Genomic DNA, 16,680 nt, shown 5'->3' with positions numbered 1-16,680 from the left:
TGATTTAACTGCATGACTTAGAAAATTATTAGTGGTCTGGAGATCCCATTACCAACAGCTCACTCATAAAACAGAGCTCAGGTCAATAATAGTCAAAGGCATTATCATTTACGAGATTTCAGAAGGCTTTAATGAAATGATTTGTTGGATTCAGTTCAGTTCATATGCCCTCATCCTGTGCTGAGATCTTTCCATGGGAGGAGACCGTATAATAACAGATGCTCACAATTTCAGCTATGTACAAATATACCAGTACACACATATATCACTAGATAATATTAATCTATACATGCATGCAATGGTTGGAACTGAGAAGTCCTGCCTCTTTTTTAAGGAACAATCATCATAAATTATATTAATTTGTGTCTTTGTCTGCAAGTTGACACGATATGGCAAGTGTTGAGCTTACATCTAGACTGACATTGTCATCTTGACTTTATTTATGGCCCTTCTTGGGCACACTCAGGAGAGTAGAAATTGAACACTGTCATTAACTATAAAAAAAAAAAATAGTCACAAACGACCTTCTTGCTCTTAGCACTCATTTACATATCACTGTTGGTATTACTTGGAAAGAGTGTAAGGAAGGTAAAACAGGGTTAAATACAAGCTTGACTTTAAGCTGGCGTTGTTTTATAAAAATATTTCAAGTCACTGCGTAGACTTAAATTTTTACAGAATGTTCTGTTCTCTTAACCGAACATCACATTTGATTTGTCCAGATGAAAATATTTGGATTATTTATTTATGTTGGAAAAATTGTATGAATTTAAATTTAATTTAATGAGCTAACTAACTGGTCATTTAACAGTATCAAAGTTTCACTAAATTTGAGACGTAAATGCGGTTTGAAGCAAAATTAGGGAGACAGTTGAAATAACTAATTTAATCTGATTTTGGAAGTTAACATAAATATAGTGATGTATAGCTGTCATTTTTTTTCAGCAATTCTGATCTTCTGTTACATGTGCTTTTCTTTTTAATTGAGATAAAGTATTTCTAGTGGAAAGGCTAGCCTGCATTTTGAATTCGGATCTATTTCTCTCACACAATTTTCTGTGCAGAAACCACACTGTATTAAATAACCTGTAAATGTTTAAAATCAATATAAATCATCCAAGTAAGAGACAATAAACCCATGTATTTTTTATGTGTTTATATCTTATTTTGTGTAAAATTATTCCAGAAGGATATTTACAGCAATTAAAAATCACTCTATTTATTATTAAGCAATCATTTTGCTGATGCACCGAAAGGCAGCTATTCACAGTATCCTAAGAATTGCAGATTGAATAAAACTATTTTACCATCTACATCTTTCCTTGAGAATTCAGAATTATTTCCTGAAGTGTATCCCTCCAACTACTAAGTCCACCAGACCTAATTATGTACCGTATATTTCATTTTTAGCATTCATCTCTTCTCAAGAAAAGCTTTATAGTTCATGCAAGAGTAGAATAGGCTTTGAGTATAAATGAAATAAAATTAAATACCAATCTGATTAACATTGCAGGACTCGAAAAGCCAGTTTATATTAAAAAACCTTCTTACTATTCTGGCTTTGCAAACCATGTGTTAAAAGATGGGGATTACGAAGATGCATTCCAATAAAGGATTCAAAAATTCCTCTTTGCGCTGGCTCAGCTGATGTACAGTGTGGTCTGTGCCAAGACCCTCCACCTTTCTTAAACATAGCAATGAAACACATCCACCACTAAGCCATTCTTCACATTTGTGACTGGTTGCTTCATTCTTTCAAATGTCACTACTTCTTTGTCTAAAGTATCTTGGTAATAAGAGGGCAAATGTTTGAGTCATACATAGAAGAGTTCCATTCATGTTTATGAGGATATTTGTTTACTAACCAATACAAAGCAGCACTGGTGTAAGAAACAAATGGTAAGAAGCATTTTTTCAGTCAACACATGACATTTAATTGCAGCTTTGTGATTTTGGCAGTTCACACAGAGCTTACCTTCAGAAATGCGGCATTTACCTTATATTTACAAAAGGAAATTAGAGATGCCACAGAGAGGAAAATTACTGGGACAGGCCATGTTTTATTTTATTGTTTCAGAGGTGTGTCAGAGACTTCTTGTCAGACAAGCTAGCAGCCTTGTGAAAAGTTCATGGAAGCCACGAAGCCGTAAGTTCAAATGTCACTTGTTTTTTAGATGCTCCTTGTATTTCAATGTGGTTTAGAGTTGTGGCTGTTAAACAGGGACTCACACTCTTAATTTTAGCAGCAGATGAGTTATAAGTGCCAGTTTCCTTTTTACCTGATAAATTCACAGACTCAACTGTTGAACACAATATTTTCTGGCAGGATGGAAACAGAGGCTACTTCTTACATATTACAGAATCCACTGTTGTATACACGAGTACACTGTCACCACTAGGAAATTAGGGAATAGACTAAACGTTTGTATTGAGTTGTCTCAAGAATAATCAGCTCCAAATGCCAGTGATCTAGAGTCCATACCCCTTCTGCCTGACAAAAACAGAAGCAGGATTACGAATGCATTGCATTCAGGTAGGGCTGAATGCATCCCTGATCTGCACTGATTTTCTGGGAGCTAGGACAAGGGAAAAAAGGCAGACTATTTTTTTCTTACATTTTTGTATTGCCCAGAAAGAAATCTATAGGGAATTTTTGTAGTGCAGCTAGAGGAACTTCTTTCTACTTCTTGCTAAAATCTGCCTTCAGTTGTGAAAGCAGGGTGGTTTGCCTGCATGTCACTGAAATGCTGTGCAGCCATCCCAGACAAAAGGGAACCTGGAAGTAACAGAGACTAATACAGATGTTTACAAGAGCGTGAAGGAGAAGAGAGAGAATCACATAGTCTAAACACTCAGCTGTCGGTTTGGATAGGAAACTTCAACCAGAGCACAGTTTTGCAGTACGTTTGAGATTCGTTATCTAGTTTTCTTTGGCAAGTAGAAGTCCTACCTGGAAAAGTCATTCAGATCAGCCAAGCGATTGCAGTGTTCCAGCTGAGCATCTAGTCCCGCACGCCACAGGATTGTGGATGATGATGAAGACAACGTTTTCATGCCATGACCTTCTCTCATGTGGCAGCAGTGGACTGCAGCTCTGCTTGGAATGTCTACTCCTTTGGGGTGCCGTGAAAGCAGAGCTATTGCTGCTGCCCAGCTGGGAAAGATCTGCTACTGGAACTGCAGAGAGACAAAAAAGATAAGCTTCAAAAAAGCCCCCAACACCCTGACCTTTCAGGAAGTTCAGTTCTCAACTGGATCTCTGCAGCTTTTGCTCATTTTGCATAATCCTTCCTGTATTCTTCCTTTAAGAAAACACCTTTGTGATGGCCTTCCAGTCCACTTGCAAAGAAAGGAACAAAGTCTTGTTTTCCCGTTTCTTTGTCATCCCACCGACAAAATGAACAGTGCCACTACTTCCACTTCTATCACACAGAAATCCATTATACATTCTACACATTGTACAGAAATTTACATCTCCCCTTCCCTTTTCCTGCTGGGAATTTGTGGTAGCATGGTAATTTATCTCCATTGGAACAGAAGCACTTGTGTTTTAGCTTTTTTTTCATGTCTACAAGCTAGCAGTTTAGTCCAAATGTAATAATGGTTAATAATCCCTATGTGTGTGCTTGCACTAATGTTAACAGCATAGTTTTCACTGAACATAATATTGGACAGCATGTTAATATGTTTACAGTAAGATGAAAAAACCCAATATTTGGTTTCAGAATAGATTAGAATTGCAGACAGTTAATTAATAATAAAATACTAGCATTCCTGTTGGCTTTGGGAAGACAATTTTACCTGTTCTACAGCTAAAAGTCAAAAAGAGGAGGGTGACTGCAAAACCTCCATTGACTTTAATATGTCAGGATTCCAGACTGTATCTAACCTTCCTGTGTCATACCAGCAGAGGATCACATGTGGGGTTTTTTCACAGATAAATCTGTATGTGTCCTAACCCCACATTATTTGACTTCATGGAAATGAAACCACAGCATTATTTGCATGGAAAGAATTGCATCCAGACAAGACAGGGATGCAGTGGTGAATCAGGGCCTGTTACCCCACATGTCTCTGTGGCTCTAGTTGGCTCTATTGCTCTGGTGTCCCTACCACCCTCATCAGACCTTCAGGCACACCATAGAGTTAACGTTGTTTTCATCAGCATCATTAACAGGGATGGAAAACCTGTGTCCTGAGAAAGAGAACACCTATGCTGGAACATTTATTCCTGACTTTTGCATGGGTTATGTTCAGATTTCCTGTGCTCTGGCCACAGGGGTTTGCAGTGGGTGTGGGATTCAGAGGTGTTTTGCAGTAACTGATACAGTTTCCTTGGGTCCCCTGGGACAACAGATCTGAGCACGATTAGAGTCACAGTCACAGCATTCCTTTAGTGCCTGACAAGATTTTTCGTCTGTTTTCAGTACTGAAGTAATTGCCATGCTATAATGTTCTGACTACAGGGCATGAATGTTATTGCCAGCTAATGGGCAAAATGTATAACTATTAACCTGATTGCAACCTACATCTCAGTGAAACCTCTGCCAAACTTTCTTAAGATTCATGAACACTTTATTCTCTACTATTATGGTACAAAGTGTGATAGATATGAGCATTATTGATGTCAATTCTTCTTTTGACTGAATAGTTGCAGCCATGAGAAATGATATCCTAATTCCTTTATGTTCTGCACATGTGGTTAAACTAATGACCTGGAAGTCGGCATTTATGTACAGCAACTACAAAGTCAGTACAGCAGATATTTTTCCTTACCCCTGAGGGAGAAGAATAGTACCACATGGCTATCATTATGAAAATGAGATTGAACTAAAATCCTGAATCTGAATACTTGAAAGTTTAGGAATATCTGTATTTGACTTTGAGCCCTGGTCATCTCTGATTCTGAAGAATTACAGCATGTTTTAAAGGCCTGGGATATTTTCCTTTTATTTAATAGTCCTGTTATTCTGATATGTTGGTTTATTCAATGCATTTTTGATTACATTATAAATGCTTCTGAGTTACTACCAAACCACACTTCTGAATGCAATTTCACTTGGCAGGAAAACATCAGTCTTTTTGTTGTACGTGACCTACTTGGAATTTTTTATAAAATTAAAAGTATGGTAGAGGAAGATAGAGAAAGCAAACCCAGCGAGAAAATCTAAGAATTCATATAAGATCTGAGTGAAAGACTGACTTGAAATAACTGGTGTGTCTCATATTTGACTCATTGCTCAATGTTTTCACCACATTAATCATGCCAAAAGGGCTGTCACTTTATATTTGTGAACTGTGAAGCTCCATCAGGGCAAGGGCCAGTACATGTTCCTGGATTACAAATCGGAAATGACTGTGATCATTATCTCTTCAGGCCCAGAGTCACTGTATGGAAATTTGCAAACAAAAGTAGCAACTTAATTAGTGTGAGAGTTTGTCTAACAGCTCCTGCCGCCTCACTGGGAACGCGGGAGGAGTCATGGTGCCAGTACTCCTGGGATCACTGGGAAGAAATTAATATTTAGATTGTACAAAGGATACATCCTACAGTTTCTTACTACTAAAAATATAATTAAAACCATTTCACTTAGTTTTTAGTATAATTCTTCGTATCGAGCATGCAAGAATCTTAAAGCATTCATGTCTCATTGGTATTAACTTGGTTATTAAGCATAATATTTGCAAAAACATGTCTGGTGGCTTCTGGTTTTGCTTGCAAAACTAGATAAATTTTCAAATCGCTGCATGCAAGCTGCCCATCTCTTTGTTTAGCAATCCATTTTTACCATATGCCACTCTTCCTCTGTCCAGCCTTTGCTGCCTCTTTTGTTCTGCATGTGTGCTTATAGACTTACATAATTGTTGTTCATGTATAAATTTATTTGTCCTGTTTTTGTTAAAAACAGCAATAGGAACTGTGCATTAGCCAGAGAAGGAGAAACTACTGACAGTGAAGTAGCAGACACAAAATTGAAGGCTGAAAGCTTCCCAATTTAGTTCATTATTTCATTACTTACAAAGGAATGCCTCACTGTGGTTGTGATAAACAGAAGCAAGAGGGAATATTCTTGCCAGGTTCTGAGAAAAAGAAAAAAAGCTGGCTTTAGGCTTTATTTTCAGTTATCTCTTTTTTACAGTGACTTAGGTGCAGGAATATCTTCAAAAGATTTATATTTTCAGATTTTCCCTAAATTTAAACATGTTTGGACCAGTTTTTGTTTTATGGAATTAGAGTAAAAGAAGAGATTTTCAACCCGATTTTCTTGTCATTATTACTGGGTTTGTGCTCAGTGCTAAGTAGACAACAGCCTGATTCTATTCCTTATCACCTCAACTCCAGTACAGTTATTTCTTTAGCAGCATTTGGAAATGTTAATACTGACAGCCTGTACATGAGCTCTCTAGAGAAACCTGGAGTTTTACATCTGTCACTCAGAGGCTGTAGCATTCAAGAAGTAAACCATGGCAAGGAATTGATCCCTACAATCATATTCTAATCTCACTCCAACAACTGGGGATGAAGGAGATTGTATTAGCACACATTTACTTAAAGGAAACCTGTAATTGCCGCCTTTCAAAATCCCCAGAGGAATTTAATGAAAAGAGGGACCAGAATTGTCTTCGTATGTTTTGGGTGCTCTCATATTTCCTGAAAAAAAGATCTTATCTTTCTATACAGTTATTAAAGCCATAAAAGGATATATATCTTGAATTCTGCCATTTCAGACAAACCAAGGCACTTTTGTCTCATTAAATTTCATAGTCTTTTCTGCAAGTTAATTTGAGCACCTAACGTTTAATTATATGGTTTAGTGAACTCCAAATCTTTCTACTGCTGCTTCTAAAACAGGGTTTTTATAATCTCTTTAGTGGAATGAATTTATCCTTATTCTATGTATATATACACATTAATGTGTAAATATACGTACATGTATACGGAACATGTGACAGTTTCAATGTGAGATTTTCATGCATGTTTCTCATTTTAATAATTATTGGGAGTATTTGTCAAATATTTTATTTAAGTATTTTAATTCACTGTTTGATGTGTGTTCAAGCAATCAGTTCCATCAGCACAGGGAGAAATCAAATTTTCTGAGGCTGCACATATTTTGGCAGGACCATCTCCCCAGTATGCAGAGTTACATGTTCGTTATAATGCTGAGTATTACAGGTATGTCTGGAGGTACTTAGAGATTAATGGGTATATATAGAATTTCAAGAACGGAAAGAAAAGGTGTTAGAATTTGTACTAGTAGTTAACTTTTTTATGGTGCTGTGGGAAATGGAAGTTCTTGTTTTACCACTACAAATATTTCTGGAAATTCCATTTATTTGTGCCTTCAAATTATAAAATTATTCCAGCAGAGATGTATCAATATAATTTTTAATGTCTGTAGTAAAATTAGGGTAAACATTTTCATGTATCCAGAATATCTGTCATTAAACCTCTTGTGCCCAGATTATTATAATAAAAGTTAAGAACCATAAATATAGCCAAACTTTATAGGACACAAATGAATATTGCTGCCTATATTTATAACCTATAATTTAAAGGAAGTTGTTATGTATATACACATGTAAATCTATGCACATTAGTCTGTGTGAGAACATATAAACTCTTGTCTAGATATTAATTGCTGTTAGTCTGAAGTAGTTCAGCAGATTTCAGGCCCTCACCTCCTCGGGTTTCTCAGAGAAATTGATTTTACAGCACACAGAGGCTTTATTCTTTGCTGTATTAGGTATCAATGAACAAGAACATCAGTCTTCAATATAAAGTGGAATCAAGGTGTTGCAGCCAAATGCGGAACACCAGACAAACAAAATAAAATAATATTTGCCATTATTAGCCAAAGGAAAGAAGGAGAAAAGAACAGGCCTCTTGTTAAAATATTCTCATTCTGTGTAGTGTAGATAGAACTCTCTTAAATAGAAATGGAGCATCTCCCTTATGAGGAAAGGCTGAGGAAGCTGGGTCTCTTTAGCTTGGAGGAGACCGAGGGGTGACCTCATTAATGTTTATAAATACTTAAAGGGTGAGTGTCACAAGGATGGAGACAGGCTCTTCTCAGTGACAACCAATGATAGGACAAGGGACAATTGGTACAAACTGGAACACAAGAGGTTCCATTAAACTATGAGAAGAAACTTCTTCTCAGTGAGGGTAACAGAACACTGGGACAGGCTGCCCAGGGGGGTTGTGGAGTCTCCTTCTCTGCAGACATTCAAAACCCGCCTGGACACATTCCTGTGTAACCTCATCTGGGTGTTCCTGCTCCGGCAGGGGGATTGGACTAGATGATCTTTCGAGGTCCCTTCCAATCCCTAACATTCTGTCATTCTGTGATTTTTTTCACTAAATAAGACATGCTGAGTTGAAGGATCTCATCTGTTTACAAGTGCCTTGGTTACTCAGGTGCTCTAGTTTGTTAAAGGCTTCGCCGAGAAGCTGGTTTGGTAACAGGATGCTTTACCATCAAACAGCCCATGACCCATGCTATCACTGCAGATATGCTCTGCTTTGATTTTTCCCTGTGTTTTGAGATAAAGTTAGCTACATGAACACTAACCATGGCCACCAGGATCAGTGGCCCCACACTTCTCTTTTTGGAAAAGGCAAAACCCTGCCGTGGTTCAGTCCTTACCAGGTACTTGTGAAACATCATAGGCATTGCAAACAGGGAGCACACAATAAGATTTGGTTTTCTGGTAAAACTGAAATTCAGGAAGCTTAAAGTATTCCCTGTCACCTATCAAATGATACAAGAACACTTTCAGTTTTTCTCCCCACTAGGTTATCGATGATAGGAGCACACACACAAAGGATATGAATGCATTGTGCACTGATCATGAGTTACACTGGGTGTTTTAGAACTGATGGGACTGGATGTTTTGTGAATTTCTCTGGGTTAAAGGTAAAAATAATATTTACCTGGAACAGTGAGGAAGGTATTTGATGGCCCAGGGGCTCCCCTTGCATTCCTGTAGCCCCATCTGTATTGAAATTGCAGTACTTTTAGTGCTTTCAGTGCATTTAAATTTCCCATTTATTCTGTATAAAACCATCCCAAATTAAGACTATGGATGCCTGGCAGTCATCATCATAATATAATGTCCTGGGTCTTCAGCTGACTTTGAGACTTTGTATCAGGTGCTGATGAAAGGCACAAGGGTAACCTCTAATGAAGTTACAACCTACGGGTAAAGACAGACAAATGGCAATAAAAAGGATTTGTGATTTCTTCACAAGGCAAGACCTAAGACAGAGAAACTAGGAGCTGAAGACAGAACTCATGGCCATGAATAGGGAGATTTTCTTCCTGTGCTATTTATATATGGCACTATGGAAAGAAGAAACTTGTGCAAAGACTAGAATGTAATGCGATTGAGTCTTAATTTCACAACCTTTAGCGGAAAAATGTTTTCATAGACAGAATACCAACAATACGCTCATATGTCAGAGTGATGAGTGTAAGAAACCAAGCAGAAACAAAAACAGATTGAGTAATATAATGTTAAAACATTATACTACCTCCTATAATATGAATAAAAAGTTATAGATTCCAAACTATACTACAATTTCCCAGGTTCACTGAAAGTTTAGCGGTAAGCTGGCAGTGCACTATAGCAACCAGAACTATTTATACAGTTTAAGACTACATTTTTCAAGAACCATGTATAATATAGTAAGGAGATATTTCAGTGAAAATAATTTTGACTATAAGTCATATATCTATCTTCAGGAATGAGCCATTAAATGTCTAAATGTTTTTCTATATAGAACTTGTTACAAAATAGCCATTCTGAAAAGTACTCCTCACCAAAACTATCTTTGCCAAAGAAAATTAATTAGCTCCACACTTAAAAAAAAAAAAATCTCCCCAGATGCTAATTTTTTTAGGGTAAGATTGCAGATGTTACCTCTTCTACAATTATGCCTTCCTCTTCAGTGTATATTGGAGATGGTTCATGCTTGCAGTCAACTGTATAATCATAAATAAATTTAGTTTATAGAATTAAGTGGTTTGGAAAGTTAGATCAAGAAAGAAAAATATGGTTGATACTGTAATAAAATTTGTAAAGGTTAACATTAAACTGGATAATTCTTTGAACCAGAAATATTACTAATCAGTAGAAAGTATGAACATATTGTTCTGATTTACTTGTTATAAGTAGCTTCCTTGTGGGACCAGTTAATCACATTTGATACAATTCTCAGTTATGCTGCTTATTGATTTTATAAGCCTTAAGGTTAAAAAGCTGAGATCTAGTATTCATACAAAAGTAACTGAAATTGACTCATAAGTTGTTTTGTGTGCTTTTGTAATAACTGTAATAAATTACATTTGAGATGATGAATACATTTCATTTATACAGATTTTTGGGTCTTAGTCTAGAAGCGGTCAAGCTTTTAGAGTGATATAAAACTTAGAAAATAAACTGGAAAGGTTTCTTGAAGATGCCTTAGTAGAAAGCTGAGATTGAACTATCAGCCCAGTACAATCAATACTTGGCCTAAGTCAATACACTGTTTTTGATATGTCAGATATTACATGAAGTGAAACTCAACCTTCTTGATCTCATAAATTACCTGTATATTCAATATTATGCTACTGAGTAAAGCTAGCTAGGGAAGTCTTCTAATATCTTGAAACAAAAAGTCTGTGTTCCCCATATGTTGTATTGATTGGTGTAGCAAGGACTATTTGTGTTAATATTAAAGTACAAAGCTTAATAAAATACTTTTGCTTGCAGTTTCCTAAGATTCCAGTGGGATGCCATACAGCATATTCCTTCACTGTCATTATGTATTATTGCCTATTATATTTTTTGTACCTTACTGTATAACATAACTTGGTATGAGATGTCATACTACCACCGAAACAAACCTGAGTGTCCACAAATTGATGGATTTTCAGAGACTGTAGTTTTCAAAGCAGCCTAAAAGAAGTAACTTGAGTACAATACAGTTGTAGAGCTGGTTGACACAACAGTTTCCCAGATAGTTCTGTAGATTGAGTCCCTGCTAGAATGTATTCATACATTCAGAAACATCCTGGGTGACTCTGGGGAGTTTCCTCTTTTTGCTGTTCTATGCAGAATGGTTTCTTTTATTTGTAAGATTATGTGGGTTTGGTTTGTTGGTTGGGTTTTTTGTTTAATTTTGTTAATTCTTGGTAGCCTTCTTATTAAGCTAAACTTTCCTAAGTCTTTCAATTTTCTAGATTTATGACCATTCTTTGTCTTGTGTACACTCTCCCAAAATAATGTACATCTTTCTTGAATTGTAACATTCAGAACTGGAGACAAAACTCCTGCAGACACTTTATTATGCTAGATGCAGCAGGAAGATTACTTCGTGTGTTTTGGAATAACCTCTTCAATCTATTATCCCAAGTTTCCACTGACAAAAACATGTCTGGTCATCTTTTGGTTTATCTGAAGAGGAAAACTTGTTTGCTTTTAGTTTTTAGTTTTTGTTTTAGTTTTTTAGTGTTTGCTTTTCTTTTTTTTTTTTTTTTAACTCGCTAAAAGATTCCTCTGTATTCATAGCAAACTTCTGTTTGACTGAAGGTTGTTATAAAACCAAGCTCAACCACCATGGTGTCAAGTGTCATTAGTACATTGGAAGTCACCTGGATTAGAAATCTCAGTATCAGTCAGCTGCAGCTGAATCGAACAGGATTTGGCTGCTGACACATCCGGTTTCATCTTAATGTAATCAGTTAGCCAAGATCTGAGGAAGCTTCTTCCTCAGATAGATCACTTGTGTCCTTGGGTGCAATCTATATTGCTGTCCTAGTAAGCCTAATTGACATTAGATTCAAAAAGTAGTCACCTTCATTTTCCACTTGATGGTATATCTACAATTTTTTCCTGGCTGATGTACACTTTCCTTAACATGCTTAAAGCACATATGGTAAGGTTGTTCCAAATAAGATGCAGATTAGTGTGTTAACATTTGCCTTTATGTACCATCCATGTTCATTTTCTCTTATTCCTACTGATCACGTATGGTCAGAAGTAATGGAAGGTTGTATTCTGGTTGGTCTCTAGTCCTAGAATCTGTGATGTGAGAAGGTTGCATCATCATAAATTTGTTGGTTTATGAATCTTTTGTCATTTGCAAATAGTTTTTTAAATATTTTTTTTGTTTGTTTTTGTTTTTGTTGTTGTTTGTTTGTTGTTTTTTTGTTCGTTTTTTGCTTGTTTTTTGTTTTTTTAAATGCATGTAATGTTGGCCTTTTCAATACACAAAGAAAATTGCCTTTTTTTTTGTGATAAACGCTTTCCTAACCCCTTTGCCTTCTGAAAAAGTCACAGAAATTCTGTGTTATTCGATATATTTCAACTTCTTCCAGCTTATTCTGACTAAGGCTGGTCACACATTTATTACATCAAATGTCAATTTTACATGTCACTCCCCAAGGCAGTTTGTCAGTGTAGGGAGGTGTGACCCTCCCTGAGACAGAAAAGCAAAGAAAGAAGAGGAGAGCTTTCATTGGTTGTTGTGATGGAGTAGTACTAGTACATTTTTCAGTATGCAAAGTAAGACAAGACAAAACAGTTCTTACCAAATATCAATGGTATGTTACTTTCTGTTATTCCAAATTATGTGCTTTATGTGTTTAATGGTAGTAGAGGGAAGCAGACTATTGTTACTTCAACTTGCATTCTTGTTCTAAGGCAGTGTATGAAAACCTGATGTTGTCTGGATATCATAGCAGTCCTTACCATATAACTACATGGGACCAACATTACTTGATCAAAGTAAAGGCTCTTGTGTAATTTATAAGCCATCTGCCACAAACCATTATCATTTACTTAAGCCCTAAGTTACAGTTTCCATTTTAATAGTTCTATTAGTGTTTGGGTGGCTTTTATGAAGATTATTCAATAAATATGGTCCAGAAAAAGCTAGGTAGTTTTAATGCATAATTACCTGGAATGTTTATTGAAGAATAATACTGAATCTTCTGACAGATTTATTTCAGAGAATATTATAATGTTGTTATTCATCCCACCAATAATTCTGCATTGCTGAAAACTCCTGTGCAATGTAAGGAATCTTATCAAAAGCAGATGCAGCTGAATAAAGAACAGGATCATCAATGAACTAAAGAAGCTCATATAGTAGAAGGGATGGGATGGGGTGAAAAGAACGCAGAAAATAATTCTGTTTCACTTTTTCTACAAAAAGTAACTGAAATAGGAAGAAACAGTAATACAAGGATTTAAAAATCCAAATGTAAAAAGTAGATTCACCTGAGAAGTGCGTTTCATCATGCTTTATGTGTTTACTATTTAATGCAGTGTCTGGACAAATGGAGTTTAACTTAATTATAGCATGAAGGGGTTCTAAAAAATGACTTAAACCCCTAAATGTTCTTGAATTTACTTCTGTGAATAGGTGCCTGCATGCAACATTTTCTGTGAGGCCACCCTGCAAGGATCCTTTTGCCACATAGGTGCTATTCCTCTTAGCTAACCACAAAGAAAGCAGAGTCTAAGGTTCACTACACTTAGTACAAAGCCTCCAAAGAAGGGAAGGCTTCAGATGAAACTCAGTTCTTGTCCATAATGAACCTGGTAAATGTTGGTTTCCTGCAATAAAAATAATAGGTGAAATCTTGGCCTATTAAAGTCAATGGGAATTTTGCCATAGATTTTAGCAGGGCCATTATTGGAACCAATAAGTCTTGTGAGCAAAGTAAAAAATAAGTGGGTGAAGGAAAGAAAGGTAATTAATGCTACAGGTCCTACACATTATTTTAGTCCTTGGTCAACACTCCTTTGCCCAAGTGAATAGCTTCTGATATTCCTGAGATGTGTTCACAGAAACTATTGTGTCAGTGTACCGAATACCAAATATTTACAAAAGGATTTAATGAGTAATTCTGAAACAGGAAAAACAGCTTTGTTGTTATAATGAGTCAGTCTCAGATTCAACCAGAGGTTGTTTTAGGGGTGAGTAACTAAGGGCAATTCCCCAAGAGTGAATACCAAGAGGAGTGTGTTAGACTACAATAATTAAATGTACAAGTTATCCAATATGCTTCAGTCTATGCCTGTGTTCTTGCTAGTCAAAACCTGCTGTAGCACCATGCAGATGCAGTTAATTCTTTCAAACACTGTCCTTTCTGTAATGTAAGTAAAATAACAGGCAAAATATTTACTTAGTAATAGAAATGTCTTTTCATCTTTTTATATTTAGATCCTTATCTGTGTTTCTTTTTACTGATGTGTGAAAACATCTACTTTCTGATGCGTAATAAGTACAGCCACTATATTTTTGCATGGATTTTCCCAGGCATCCATTACATACATAGAATTGTAGAATCATAGAATCATTTCAGTTGGAACACAGCCTTAGGATCATCCAGTACATCCATAACCTAATTCTAGTACTAAACCATGTCCCTAAGAACTTCATTTCAATGCCTTTTCAACACCTCCAGGGATGGTGACTCCATCACTTCCCTGGGCAGCCTGTTCCAATGCCTGACAATCCTTTCAGTGAAGAATTTTTTTCCTGATATCCAATCTAAACCTCCTCTGGTGCAATTTGAGGCCATTTTCTCTCATCTTATCACTTGCTACTTGAGAGAAGAGAACAACCCCCTCCATGCTACAACCTCCTTTCAGGTAGTTGTAGACAGTGATAAGGTCTCCCCTCAGCCTCCTTTTCTCCAAGCTAAACAGCCCCAGTTCTCTCAACCACTCCTTATAAGACTTTCACTCCATGTACCACGTGGCCCATGCACAGCAAGGCAGTTTCAGAAAACTGCAGACTAACAAATCAAGCACTGTACAGTCACACCCACAGACATGCTCTGGTCCTATCTGGAAACAAAAAAAAGCACTGGATATGAGGAAATGTATGTTTTGGTAACCTCATTATGGGCTATACCATTGTACTTGAGAGCTCTGTGTTTCTTTTGGAGGTGAAATCTGTGGGAGAAATTTGAACTTCTTGTTCAGGTGTTACAGGATCTGGACCATAATTTGGAGAAGCACAACCATGCAGTTTGTGGGGCTCTTTCAAAGGGATTATTTTCAACCAAGGGATAGTAAAAAAACCCCATATCTATATATATTTTTATATATACACATATATATATAATAACAAGGAGCAAAGACTGGCTAAAAATACATTATCTGGTGTGAAAGAGATATACAGGCATAGTACTTCTGAACATAAAAGTGTTGTGTAGAAATGTGGTAGATCTGTAAAATCTCCCATGAACTAGCTTAATACCTATAACATATATCTCATTAATAAACTGAAATAAAGTAAATTTACACTGGGAGTTGAAAATGGTGACATCCGCTGCAGACGTTGTTTTGCCATATACAATTTTCCTTGCCTGTTTAATTCCTTTTTAATACTTATCAGAGTATTCAGCAATAAATTTTCCATACCACTTAAAACACCCTGCAGGTTTCTAGTCCAGAGTAGTTACCTGGCAATTCAAGCAAATGTTTCTGTTGTCTGAAACTGTAGGACATCCACTTTGTTTTTTGATCATCTGGGTATTAAGTGCTTCTCCAAGGTGGAGAACAAACAAACAAACCATGAACAACTGTCTTATGCAGAAAATATTTTACTTTGTGGCAGTGCTCTTTCTCTGTAAAACTATTTTTAACACTAGTAGGAGGTGCACATAAATGATCAAATTTGTAATAAATCTTTTGTAAGTTCAGCTGATATGGCTCATTAGAACATGTAGCAGTAGTTACCCCTAAGCACAGGAATTATTATAGATAAGATGAAAGCAGCTCTTCTTATTAATTACACTGCATATCTGACTCCTGCTCCTTTCTTTAGTCTTCAGATCGGCTCCATCTGGTTCTTACACTTCAGTTGTGCAACTTACCTTTCACAATGAAACATGCTTACTGATGCGAAAGCAGGTCCAATGTGATTAAAATTATTAGGTAAAACAGTAGTTGCTAAGTCTGGAATCAGCTAACCATAAAATCAGTCACAAAATGAAATCAAGTACCAAATCTTCACTGGGTGCAAATCAGCTGGAGGGCAGCTGATTTCAGTGAAAGGTATTGAGAACAACGTTCTAGGCCACCTTTCTTTATGTTAATACTTAATGGAGCATGTCAAGCAAGATGCCAGAACAATGCTTGTATAAGTAAGCAACAATCCCATCATGTTGCAGACTAGCCCTGGGTTTATGGTTTGGGCGAGGATCCAGGTAGCTAAAAGGGAATGACCCTGCCTGTGTTAACTAAAACCAACTGAAACAATAAGTGACCTTCTCTCTGGGGTGCTCAGTTGATACAGAGGGTCCTAATTCAGATTCTGTTCAACAGGCTGCAAATGTAAGCCAAACAACGTCAAAACAAAAGCAAAGGAGCAAAACAGCTTTCTATGCTTTTTGATCAACAGCTTCCTTCTTTTATTGCCACGACAGTGTCTCCCTTCCTTTAATGTACAATTTTTCAGTCACAGCTAAACTAAAATGCGTTAATTGCTGAGTTTGTGAAACTCTGTGGGGGGATCTAACACAGCAAAAAAAATCATATTACTGAATGACTGTGAGAAAGGAAAAATCCAGGGGAGGTAGGATATGGTAGGATCTCTTCCTGGTAGGACTCCCATGTAAGTTATGATGTACAAGTGGGCAGGGCATTTCCCTGTGGTGAACCTTTTTCTTT

The 16,680-nt window shown here is 36.6% G+C and overlaps 1 protein-coding gene across 1 annotated transcript in view; it reads left to right on the top strand.

The window, feature by feature from the left end:
- The window catches only part of ANGPT1 (angiopoietin 1), a 160,365-nt gene that overhangs the window by 54,571 nt on the left and 89,114 nt on the right, over positions 1-16,680 (top strand). The gene's annotated exons all lie outside the window — the stretch shown is intronic.

The sequence above is a fragment of the Columba livia genome, chromosome 2, assembly GCF_036013475.1.
Source record: "Columba livia isolate bColLiv1 breed racing homer chromosome 2, bColLiv1.pat.W.v2, whole genome shotgun sequence".
NCBI classification, from domain to species: Eukaryota; Metazoa; Chordata; class Aves; order Columbiformes; family Columbidae; genus Columba; species Columba livia.
The sequence above is the reverse complement of the archived record's forward strand: the minus strand, read 5'-3'. Positions and strand labels throughout refer to the sequence as shown.